This window comes from Sinocyclocheilus rhinocerous, unplaced genomic scaffold, assembly GCF_001515625.1.
Source record: "Sinocyclocheilus rhinocerous isolate Xijiao unplaced genomic scaffold, SAMN03320098_v1.1 scaffold4856, whole genome shotgun sequence".
NCBI lineage: Eukaryota > Metazoa > Chordata > Actinopteri > Cypriniformes > Cyprinidae > Sinocyclocheilus > Sinocyclocheilus rhinocerous.
In genome coordinates, this window is record NW_015649565.1 from 50,517 (window position 1) to 61,827 (window position 11,311).

The window sequence follows — 11,311 nt, forward strand, 5'->3', positions numbered from 1 at the left end:
TATCTGTCTGTCTATCTATCTATCTATCGCTTTTTGAGTTATCTTATTGAAGAAAGTTTACAGTTGTTTCTTGTTCCAAACATTATTTATGATCAAATTACGCAACAATGTACCTGATTAAAAAACACACTAATAAATGAAAAATAATATAGTAAAACGTAAGAAACATTCTAAAAAGCCTTTATTGTGCGTGATCCTGTAGCTCTGCGCTTGCGTGGCGTGTTGTTGTGCTGCTGCGGTCTCTTTAAGCGCGCTGTAACGTGACTCCGGGCTTTTCTCCTCCTCGCAGAAGCAGCTCGGATCTGCTGACGTGTCGGCAGCGGCTCTGCGATCAACAGCTGCCAGCATGGCTGCACCGAATCCCTGTTTTTATTATGTTTTTATGCTCGGTCTGTACGCGTGTTTCCCTCAGAGCAGTGCAGACCGGCGCTTCTCGGACCTGAAGCGATGCGCCGATGATGAATGCAGCAGTGAGTATCTCTGGAACTTTGTATCAGGATGCTGCTGACGTCATAAAGGCCGCATCGCCGCTGCCGCGGGATACTGGAACTTTGTAACAAATGTAACAATAAATGAATTTAATGAGAAGCGGGGTTTTATGCTGCGTAGAGGGCTGATATTGAGCAGCGGCGTCCTTGAAGATCCTGTCTGTTGACACTGAGCTCAGTTTAGCCAGTCGAGCTAACAACATGATCGCACTGCACACTCAATATGGTTCTTTGACCCAGTCGATGCATGTTATATGCTTTTAATATGGTACTATCACATGCTGAAACCCTTAATAACATTAAATATAAGGCCTGGTTGCATATCGCCATGTAAAACTGACCAATTGCTTGATTGGGAAGGTCGTTATTACAAACAGCCTGCGAAACGTGATTCGATTGTTCACGTTTGAGATGAATTGGGTTGAACTGTTGTTGACAAAAAACATACATAAAACTATATAAAAAAAAAATATATATATATATAACTCTCTGATGCATGAATTATTAATTCACAAAAGAAATTGCTTCTTTTTCAAAACAGCACTAATAATTTTATTGTTAGGTATTAAAACAACTTGTAGGTGTTCTTACTCGAACTTTACTGTAAAACTAACGTTTAAAAATAAAAAAAACTTTAAAAACATCAGATATATTGTCTTTTAAAATATAAAATATTTTTATTTTTTATGGTAAGGCAACTTAATTTAGTTAACAATTTTATTAACTAGCATTTTAATATATTTTTTCCTGTTAAAATTACTAAACTTATACAGTAAATAATATAATCATTCCCAATCCCTCTTTCCTTAGATTATGTATTTGCAATAAAATATAATTTTCATTTTTACTTGTAGCACCACTTTCATCAGAAATTGTGAATTTATGTTATCATTAAATGGTAAAAAAATGCATGCAGTACTGTTTCATCACACAGTTGCAAAACATTCAACGCACAAAATTTCTTAATGCAACCTGATTGGTTGAATCTCACAAAAACTGTCCATAAATATCCAGATCATGTTGTAGTTCAAAATAATTAGTAAGAAATTAAGGATATATTTTGCTTAAGACATAAATTCCCATTTTGGACCATTATGATTTGTTGCATTGTCCCTTTAATATGCTTTATTTTTGATGCAAATTAGAATGAATTAATCACAATGTTTTTTATGCCATATTGCATTCGATTCTAAGTTAAAAATCCACATTGCAAGCAAAAATCTAACATTTTTCATGCAACTTTCATGCAGAAAAGTGTTTTGTTCTTAACTTCAAGTGAATGTACATGGTAAGCTTTCATAATCGAACTATATATATATAACTCTCTGATGCATGATTTATTAATTCACAAAAGAAATTGCTTCTTTTTCAAAACAGCACTGTAATAATTTTATTGTTAGGTATTAAAACAACTTGTAGGTGTTCTTACTCGAACTTTACTGTAAAACTAACGTTTAAAAATAAAAAAAACTTTAAAAACATCAGATATATTGTCTTTTAAAATATAAAATATTTTTATTTTTTATGGTAAGGCAACTTAATTTAGTTAACAATTTTATTAACTAGCATTTTAATATATTTTTTCCTGTTAAAATTACTAAACTTATACAGTAAATAATATAATCATTCCCAATCCCTCTTTCCTTAGATTATGTATTTGCAATAAAATATAATTTTCATTTTTACTTGTAGCACCACTTTCATCAGAAATTGTGAATTTATGTTATCATTAAATGGTAAAAAAATGCATGCAGTACTGTTTCATCACACAGTTGCAAAACATTCAACGCACAAAATTTCTTAATGCAACCTGATTGGTTGAATCTCACAAAAACTGTCCATAAATATCCAGATCATGTTGTAGTTCAAAATAATTAGTAAGAAATTAAGGATATATTTTGCTTAAGACATAAATTCCCATTTTGGACCATTATGATTTGTTGCATTGTCCCTTTAATATGCTTTATTTTTGATGCAAATTAGAATGAATTAATCACAATGTTTTTTATGCCATATTGCATTCGATTCTAAGTTAAAAATCCACATTGCAAGCAAAAATCTAACATTTTTCATGCAACTTTCATGCAGAAAAGTGTTTTGTTCTTAACTTCAAGTGAATGTACATGGTAAGCTTTCATAATCGAACATGAAGTGAGTAGTTTTTATCCTAACGTGTTTTTTTGTGTCTCTTTAGTGCTTCTCGGCAGAGGGAAGGCCGCCAAGGATTTCACGGGGCCGGACTGCCGGTTTCTCTCTTTTAAGAAAGGAGAGACGATATATGTATATTATAAACTCTCAGGGCAGAGATCAGACGTGTGGGCTGGTAGTGTAAGTAAACTGTTAATGATTGATTGATTGATTGTTTGGTTGTTATGGGTGTTGCTGATGATGTACTCAGTTGCCATGCGGAGTATTTGATTAGTATTATTATTATTATCATCGCAAACAGTCTACATGTATTTATTTAGTTGGGCGACAGATCATGCATGAATCTTCAACAGCTGAGAAATGTGTTAAAGGAATAGTTCACACAAAAATGAAAATTTGCTGAAATATGCTCACCCTCAGAGCATCCAAGATGTAGATGAGTTTGTTTCTTCATCAGAACAGATTTGGAGAAATGTAGCATTGCATCACTTGCTCAGCAATGGATGCTCTGCAGTGAATGGGTGCCGTCAGAATGAGAGTCCAAACACCTGATAAAAACATCACAATAATCCTTAAAAAATCTTGAGAAGACAAAATAAATAAATTCATTATTACGGCGTTTTCAAACCATTGCTTCCAGCTAAAATATCCATAATCCATAATAACACTTCCTCCAGTGAAAAAGTGGTCTGGTCTGAATCAAGAAAGAAATCTGCACAGATCAAGCACCGTTTACAAGCCAAAACAGTCCAGAACAGTTTTAAACAAATATGTGGGTGGATTTTGAAGTGAAGGACAATACACAATGGTCTTTTTCACCAGAGGAAGCGTTATTATGGATTATGGACTCGTATTTTAGCAGGAAACAATGGTTTCAAGTTCAGACATCTTGATAGATTTGTTTCTTTTCGCGTCACAAGACATTAACTGATGGACTGGAGTGCTGTGGATTACTTGTGGATTATTGTGATGTTTTTATCAGCTGTTTGGACTCTCATTCTGACGGCACCCATTCACTGCAGAGCATCCATTGCTGAGCAAGTTATGCGATGCTACATTTCTCCAAATCTGTGCCCTTTACCTGTATTGGAGGTTTAGTATGATAGTAAATGTTTGATTCTGGTTTTAAAATGGTCTAAATCCAATTCCAAACTCAGTGCATTACCATAAGCTTAATTAAACAAATTAATTTAAATAGCTTGAGTTGAAGGAAATGTTGACTATGAGTATATGATAAATAGTTAAACTAATTAAAATGTAGTATTTTACCTAGTATTTGTGTGCTTTGTGTTAGAGTTTATTCAACTTTCCTCTCTATTTATTTGTTTCAATACTTTTTTTAATGAGAGTGGAATATAAAAAAAATTAATTTTTTTTACATTTTTTTTTTACATTTTTAAATATAAGTGCAGACTGCCATGTTTTGTGCATATTATTTTAGTTCTTATTTTATGCATTATATATTTTTTCTTTTGGTTCTGTTTTATTTTTACTGTTTTTTTATGGTTTTATGTTTTTTGAAAACTGTGTTAAAAGGTACTTATACTGTAGCGCAAAAATGTACCTTTTCTTCTCTTCCTCTGTTTGCATAGGTTGGAAACCACTTTGGTTATTTCCCAAAGGAATATCTTAATATAAATCATATATATACTGAAAAAGAATTGGAGGTACCCACAGAGGTGAGTTGATGTGGTTAATATTGACTTATGTCTGGTCGTTTTTGATGAGACATTTGGTTAACATGAGTCTTTCTTTCCCTTTTCAGGAAACAGATTTTGTTTGCTTTGAGACTGGTCTTGATCAGTTTGAAAGCTATGACATAGATGTGTTATTAGGCAGCACATTGTTGCTAGAAAACGAGAATTCAACAGAAGAATCAAAAGAACCAGCTCAGAATGAAGATGCATCTCAAATGACAACGACAGAATCAGTGGAGCCTCTTGAATCAGAGTCATTAGATTCGGAATCAACATCGATTCTTGAATCAGAGTCACTAGGTTCAGAATCACTTCATGAATCAAAGTCAGTCGATTCAGAATCAACATCGCTTCTTGAATCTAAGTCAGAAGATTCAGAATCACTTCATGAATCAGAGTCGGTCGATTCTGAATCAACATCGCTTCTTGAATCTAAGGCAGAAGATTCAGAATCACTTCATGAATCAAAGTCGGTCGATTCTGAATCAACATCGCTTCTTGAATCTAAGGCAGAAGATTCAGAATCACTTCATGAATCTAAGTCAGAAGATGAATTCAACAGAAGAATCAAAAGAACCAGCTCAGAATGAAGATGCATCTCAAATGACAACGACAGAATCAGTGGAGCCTCTTGAATCAGAGTCATTAGATTCGGAATCAACATCGATACTTGAATCAGAGTCACTAGGTTCAGAATCACTTCATGAATCAAAGTCGGTCGATTCTGAATCAACATCGCTTCTTGAATCTAAGGCAGAAGATTCAGAATCACTTCATGAATCTAAGTCAGAAGATTCAGAATCACTTCATGAATCAAAGACAGTCGATTCAGAATCAACATTGCTTCTCGAATCTAAGGCAGAAGATTCAGAATCACTTCATGAATCAAAGTCGGTACTCCTGAAATCAAGACATTACAAAAATCTACTGAAGAGGATTCTGATGGCTTTCAGCCAAAGACAGATGTTTCATCAGTACCAACGTCTGAATTTATAGATGCACTAACAGAAGAGACAGAAGATATTCCAATAAGCCAAGATGCTGAGGTCATTTCAGAAGAAGTAGAAACAGAACCGTCAGATCCTGACGCACAAGATATTGATTATTCTGAGCTTTTGCACAACCAAAGTGACTCTGATTTTGAGCCACTTGAATTCAGAATCACTTCATGAATCTAAGTCAGAAGATTCCGAATCACTTCATGAATCAAAGTCAGTCGATTCAGAATCAACATTGCTTCTTGAATCTAAGGCAGATGATTCAGAATCTGTAGAACGAATCACTTCATGAATCAAAGTCAGTCGATTCAGAATCAACATTGCTTCTTGAATCTAAGGCAGATGATTCAGAATCTGTAGAAGCTCCTGAAATCAAGACATTACAAAAATCTACTGAAGAGGATTCTGATGGCTTTCAGTCAAAGACAGATGTTTCATCAGTACCAACGTCTGAATTTATAGATGCACTAACAGAAGAGACAGAAGATATTCCAATAAGCCAAGATGCTGAGGTCATTTCAGAAGAAGTAGAAACAGAACCGTCAGATCCTGACGCACAAGATATTGATTATTCTGAGCTTTTGCACAACCAAAGTGACTCTGATTTTGAGCCACTTGAAACACAAACCGCAAGTTTAGACGTAGCACATGAAGAACCTGCTAAAACAGAGCTAAATGATAAAGATTTACCACTACAAACACCAGAGAAAACACTTGAGGATGAGAACAGGCCAACCTTTAAAGATGCTTTCAAAACAGAGCATGAAGGTGAAACGCAAGAGAACGAATCGCTTCAGGAGCTCACCAAAGAATCGCTTTCAGCTGCTGATGTTGAAGAACAAGCTGGTCTTGAGGTCACACATGCACAAAGCGATTTTGAAGAACTGGCTAATGCAGATGAAGCCATTGATTTCAAAATCCCAGAATCTTCTCATCTGTCTCCAAATGCTAAAACTGCTTCGGATATGAGTCAAGACGTCCCATCTGAACCAGCATTGGAAACAGAGTCTGCAAAAGCACCACCGGTATTAAATATAAGTGAAATCACTAAAGAAAACGATCAGGAGAAGCTAGACGTTGAAGACCTTCTTCAGAAGGCCAGCATGAGCATGAATGAAAATGCAAACATAAACACTGCAGACAATCCTCAGGATGCAGTTACGAAGAATAGCGAAAAAGTGAGAGAATCGTTTGGCGAAGATGAGAAGTTAAAGGAGGAACTTGTTACAGAAAGCCCAGAAACTGCACCTCCATTTGCCCAAATGGATGAACAGATTGATAAAGTGAAGAACGAACTTGTGGATCTACTGAAAAACACACTGGAATCAGAACAACAAAGTCCTGAAGAGGATGTGGATGAAGATGCCGAAGAGTTTTTAGAAGATGAAAATGCTCTTCTTTCTTCTGAATCTCAGCTCACAGAAGGCATACAAGAACCCAAAGAAAACCAACAACCTGAAGGTGATCAGTGGGTTGAATCCCAACAAAGCGCAAACACCACAAAGCAAGAAGAAAACGATGAAATCCGTCTTCCTCCCGAGGAGCCTGAATACAGCGATAACGTGCTGAGACTCTCAATCTTACGCGATCACCTGAAGGACGAGGACATGGAGCGCATGCAGAAGTATTTAGCCCGTAAGAACCTGTTCAAAATCGAAGCCCTGTTTTCTGATCTAGATCTGGAGATGAAGTCTGCGAGAGAGCTGCAGACGGACATGGAGGAAATCGAGCGAACGCTGGACCAGATCATGGAGGCCGCGGAGAACTCGATTCTCGACGCCACAGAGGACATATTTAATGAAAGAGACCGGACATCTCAGGAACACGGACAGCAGAAGGAACCGGAAATGTATGACTTCGAGGCTGCCATCTTAGACGCTTTCCAGGAGATCGTTTTCGCTTTACGACAGAAATATTCAGCGGCCAGTGACAGCGCACCATTGGTCGAGGAAGAACATCTTGCATCTGAAAAAGGTCATTTTAGCAGTACTAACAGCAATGCTTGCATTTCCAAACTAGTGCTGGGCGGTATACCGGTTCATACCGAATACCGGTGTTTATTTTTGTTATGATATGAATTTTTAAAATACCGCAATACTTATGTCACTTAAACAACGTTCGGAACGCGACTGTTTGAAAGGGGTCCCTTTTCACTGTTGCACTGTGGTGAGGGAACAGCTGTATGTGTTACTAAGCGTGAAAGTTCCGAAACTGAAGCTGTAGAACTAATAGAACGTGATGACACAGAAGAACTCATCCACAATATCCACATTGACCGCCACAAATATCCACCGCCCCCTGCCATCAGCTCCCGCGTCTCACACACACGAGCGCGACTTTAGCACTAGATTTAGCAACTTCAGACCCTTTTAGCGGCTTTTTTCCATAGAATATTCATACTGACAAACCTAGCGACTTTTTTGGATAAACCTTAGCTATGGTTCAGTTGGAAGATTTCGCCAGTGCTAATCTCAGCTCACAGAAGGCATACAAGAACCCAAAGAAAACCAACAACCTGAAGGTGATCAGTGGGTTGAATCCCAACAAAGCGCAAACACCACAAAGCAAGAAGAAAACGATGAAATCCGTCTTCCTCCCGAGGAGCCTGAATACAGCGATAACGTGCTGAGACTCTCAATCTTACGCGATCACCTGAAGGACGAGGACATGGAGCGCATGCAGAAGTATTTAGCCCGTAAGAACCTGTTCAAAATCGAAGCCCTGTTTTCTGATCTAGATCTGGAGATGAAGTCTGCCAGAGAGCTGCAGACGGACACGGAGGAAATCGAGCGAACGCTGGACCAGATCATGGAGGCCGCGGAGAACTCGATTCTCGACGCCACAGAGGACATATTTAATGAAAGAGACCGGACATCTCAGGAACACGGACAGCAGAAGGAACCGGAAATGTATGACTTCGAGGCTGCCATCTTAGACGCTTTCCAGGAGATCGTTTTCGCTTTACGACAGAAATATTCAGCAGCCAGTGACAGCGCACCATTGGTCGAGGAAGAACATCTTGCATCTGAAACAGGTCATTTTAGCAGTACTAACAGCAATGCTTGCATTTCCAAACTAGTGCTGGGCGGTATACCGGTTCATACCGAATACCGGTGTTTATTTTTGTTATGACAAAATACTAATTATATGCATTTGCTTGTTTCAATGAGTCATTTCAGGTTTTACCTAAAATCAGATACTGTTTGCATTGTTTTAAAAATTAGAAAAATTAGTTAGAAAAATCAGCGAGTCTCAAATATGATCATCAGGCAATCATCATTGCATTATGTTTTGATCATTTAAATTTCATCTTAGACATATTATTGGATATATAGAGTGACGACTGATATTTATATCATTTTATGTCAGTATCTGCTATACTGTTATAAAGATCTCACTGATTTACATTACAAACATCAGAATTTCATAACTTTTTGTTCATATAAATATCAGCATCTGAACCAAATTGCATATTTTTGCTCATTTTGGGTCTATAAATAAAATTGAGATTCCGTTTTTTTCCTACATATTCTCACTATATCAGACTATATGAGCCATAAAAGCCTGATGCATCAAATATGATACTCAACAAAAAAACATACACTACCGGTCAAAAGTTTGGGATCAGTAAGACTTGTAATGTTTTTTAAAGAAGTCTCTTCTGCTCATCAAGGCTGCATTTATTTGATCAAAAAACAGCATTTATTCAAAATATAAATCTTTTCTAACAATATAAATCTTTGCTATCACTTCTTAACAATTTAACACATCCTTGCTGAATTTTGTAAATTGAAATGTACTGACCCCAAATTTTTGAGCTGTAGTGTATATTGTTAGAAAAGATTTCTATTTTAAATAAATGCTCTTCTTTTTCTTGAATCCTGAAAAAAGTATCACAGGTTCCAAAAAAATATTAAGCAGCGCAACAGTTTCCAGCACTGATAATAAATCAGCATATTAGAATGATTTCTGAAGATCGTGTGACACTTTACACTGGAGTAATGATGCTGAAAATACAGCTTTGATCACAGAAATAAATTACATTTTAATGTATATTAAAATAGAAAAACGTTATTTTACATCATAATAATATTTCACAATATTTCATTTTTTCCTGTATTTTTGATCAAATAAATGCAGCCTTGATGAGCAGAAGAGACTCCTGTAAAAAACATTACAAATCGTTCTAATCCCAAACTTTTGACCGGTAGTGTATATGCAAACTTTTCTTTAATATATTGTCTAAAGGTTCAATAAACTGTTCCAGTTAAAAAATGTCAGATTATTTCAAATGTCAGGCTTTATAGGGTTAATGTTTTATTAAAGATTTTATGCGCCTTATTTTCCCAGATGAAAAAATCGACTCTGAAGAGGTGAAGGGTTTGGACAGTAACGTCGAAATGACCGAACCACCCGAGAGTCCTGCGACGCATGAGGAGCAGAACGAATCTGAAGTGATTCTGAATTCTGAATTAAATATGAACAAAGATCTGTCTCACAGTAAAGACGTGGGGAGACTCCTGTAAAAAACATTACAAATCGTTCTAATCCCAAACTTTTGACCGGTAGTGTATATGCAAACTTTTCTTTAATATATTGTCTAAAGGTTCAATAAACTGTTCCAGTTCAAAAATGTCAGATTATTTCAAATGTCAGGCTTTATAGGGTTAATGTTGTATTAAAGATTTTATGCGCCTTATTTTCCCAGATGAAAAAATCGACTCTGAAGAGGTGAAGGGTTTGGACAGTAACGTCGAAATGACCGAACCACCCGAGAGTCCTGCGATGCATGAGGAGCAGAACGAATCTGAAGTGATTCTGAATTCTGAATTAAATATGAACAAAGATCTGTCTCACAGTAAAGACGTGGGTCTCGAGGAGGGCCATTTCAACAGAAATAAAGACGCCCAGATAGGGTTCGAGGACGCTGAGGAGATTCAGAAGGGGCCTCATGCTATTTTAGAGAAATCAGTGGACATCGGCTTTCACTTTGAAGTGGATCCATCTTCAGGTGTGTCCGTGGTTTTCTTTTTCCTTCAGTTTGATTAATTAATATTGCATATATTGAGCTAAAGCGGTTGTTTTCTGTCACCAGGTTCACTGGAGTCTCCAAGCGTCTCTGATTTCCACGACAGTGTTTCCTCCAGCTCATCGACTGCAGATGAACTTTGGGCTTTAGTGCTTCTCGTCAAAGAATATCTTGGAGTTTATGGAGAAATTGTGAGTAAGACAATATTTTAAGATTCTAGCCACACAACGTTTTGTGCAATTTGTGTGTTGTTGATTTAGATTTTTTTCATTGCTGTAATGGATGCTATAGCTATGGAAGCCCGTTTCCGCCACTGAATAAAAAATAAAAGAGGTAATTGCGACTTTTTATCTCACAATTCTGACTTTTCTTTCTCAGAATTGTTACAAACTCGCAATTCTGACTTTTTTTTCTCAGAACTGCGTGGTGTAAACTCGCAATTGCGAGTTAAAAAGTCATTCATGTGAGATATAAACTCGCAATTCTGAGAAATAAAGTCAGAATTGCGTCATATAAACTCGCAAATTGCGAGACATAAAAGTCTCAATTCTGAGAAATAAAGTCAGAACTGCGAGATATAAACTCGCAATTCTGACTTTTTTCTCTTGCAATTGCGAGTTTATATCTCGCAATTCTGACTTTTTTTTTCTCGCAATTGCGAGTTTATATCTCGCAATTCGGACTTTTTTTTCTCGCAATTGCGAGTTTATATATCGCAATTCGGACTTTTTTTTCTCGCAATTGCGAGTTTATATATCGCAATTCGGACTTTTTTTTCTCGCAATTGCGAGTTTATATATCGCAATTCGGACTTTTTTTTCTCGCAATTGCGAGTTTATATATCGCAATTCGGACTTTTTTTTCTCGCAATTGCGAGTTTATATCTCGCAATTCTGACTTTTTTTTTTCTCGCAATTGGGAGTTTATATCTCGCAATTCTGACTTTTTTTT

At 36.5% G+C, this 11,311-nt stretch overlaps 1 pseudogene; it reads left to right on the plus strand.

The window, feature by feature from the left end:
* The first annotated feature begins 171 nt into the window (after window positions 1-171).
* LOC107710642 (melanoma inhibitory activity protein 3-like) overlaps window positions 172-11,311 on the plus strand; it is a 36,146-nt pseudogene continuing 25,006 nt past the window's right edge.